The sequence below is a fragment of the Panthera leo genome, chromosome A1 (genome assembly GCF_018350215.1).
Source record: "Panthera leo isolate Ple1 chromosome A1, P.leo_Ple1_pat1.1, whole genome shotgun sequence".
NCBI lineage: Eukaryota > Metazoa > Chordata > Mammalia > Carnivora > Felidae > Panthera > Panthera leo.
In genome coordinates this window covers 75,116,195-75,118,118 of record NC_056679.1, presented here as the reverse complement: position 1 = coordinate 75,118,118, position 1,924 = coordinate 75,116,195, and the positions used below count along the sequence as shown (strand labels likewise).

Genomic DNA, 1,924 nt, shown 5'->3' with positions numbered 1-1,924 from the left:
TATTTTCTCTCAGAAATTGTTTCTGCCTTACCGTAGGAATGAACTGACAAATGCACTTGAAGGTATTATAAATTGTTTTGATTTTTATCTGCATGTAAATTTTTGGACATGGGCGACAAACGTTTCAAGGAAAATTAAGGTGAAAATTAATTTGAGTACAGAGGTTCTAGCGGAACTAAAAAAATAATAAATTCTCATTTACCTTTGGACCAGCTACTTCTTTAAAAACAAAAAATAGCCAGTAAAATCGCTTTAAAAAAGGTGTATTTTATTTATTTCTCTACACAAGTCTCATTTCCTGCAGACTAGGATCTAGGAAAGTTAGTCTGAGGCAATATCAATGTAGATAGCATTTCCCAACATTTAAGTCTTTATAATCATTTCAAAGTGAAATCCATAAAAAAAGTGATTACAGTTTTAATCAACGAGTATAGATTTACACACTCACACAAATTATATGTTTCACAAGTTGGATGTTAATTACTTCCTTCAATGGGAAAACAGTCTTAGTTATTATTTAACAACTGTATTTGTCACCAGGCATGGAAGTTTTCAAGTCTTTTAGCTAAAATAGCATTCATTCTCTACGTAATATTTTTTAAACACACCCAATACATGTTTATCTTCTCCTAAATTAGCTCCTACAAGGAAGAAACTAGCAAGTTGCACACTACAATATAACACACTTCACATGATTATATATTCATACAAACACAGAAATGCATCCACATATGCAAGTGTGCAAGAGAAAGAGACAGAGAGAGAAAAAGAGAGAGAGAGAGAGAGAGAGAGAAGGAGGGAGAGAGTTTTGGATTCTTCTGTGGCCCTTTGGTACCCAATATTCACTCTACTTCATACACAGATTATGTATTCCCTACAGTTTTCTTCACATTTCTTCAAACTTGAGTAAATTTTAATTTTCTCACTTTTTCATCTTTCTTTACTTTACAAACTCTAGCATGGTGTACCTTTTCGTTTTCAGTCATTAGTATAAGCAATTTCAGTATAAGCCCTAATTTGGGAAGGTTCAGTTTAGCTCCTATTGAAATTCTGACACTTTTGGTGATTAAAATATATTCTTAAAATTATCTTGGGACTTTCTCTTCAAGGAGGTGGCCTAGTAGTTTGGTGGCCGTGGCCTTGAGGCAGACGCGGGGATGCAGATATTTGTGAAGACGGATGGGCAAGACCATCACCCTTGACGTTGAGACCAATGATACCATGGAGAAGGTCAAAGCCAAAATCCAAGACAAGGAGGGCATCCCGCTTGACCAACGGCGTCTGATTTGTGTGGGCAAACAGCTGGAGGACGGCCACACTTTCTCAGACTACAATATCCAGAAAGAGTCCACCTTGAACCTGGTCCTTGGCCTGTGGGGTGGGGTGGGGGGTGGGATCATGGCGGCTTCCCTCCTCCAGCTAGCCCAGAAATACAACCGCACCCCCACTCTGTCAACTGCATAAGAAGTGTGGCTGCACCAACTACCTGAACCTCAAGAAGGTGAAATGAGGCCCCTCCACCAGCTCTTTTTTGCCCACAAAGTGGCCCCCTGCCTGAGCTTCAGGGCCCTGGGGGTCTCAGTGAAATCTCCCTTCTCCTGACTGGAGCAGGAAATACACACACACACACACACACACACACACACACACACACACAATGTTTCATCTCAGCAGAATTGAAGGTGTTGTGCTTAGATAAAGGGAGTGACCTTTGCAGGAAAAGGCAAAAAAACTTGGCCAATGCTTTACACATAGTACATACAGATCTGTGGGGGAATAAATGTTTGTGCTTACGTCCAGAACTTCACTAAGCAAACCAACTGCTTCATAATTTCTACTCTGCCTCTCCCCTAAAATGGCCCAGTGTCTCTGTGTGCATTTCTCTGGTCTTCTCTCTCCCCTTGTCCTTGTAGCTAATTTCTAA

General features: G+C 40.1%; 1 pseudogene; it reads left to right on the top strand.

The window, feature by feature from the left end:
* The first annotated feature begins 1,157 nt into the window (after positions 1–1,157).
* Positions 1,158–1,464, top strand: LOC122229470 (annotated as a pseudogene).
* The last annotated feature ends 460 nt before the right edge of the window (positions 1,465–1,924 follow it).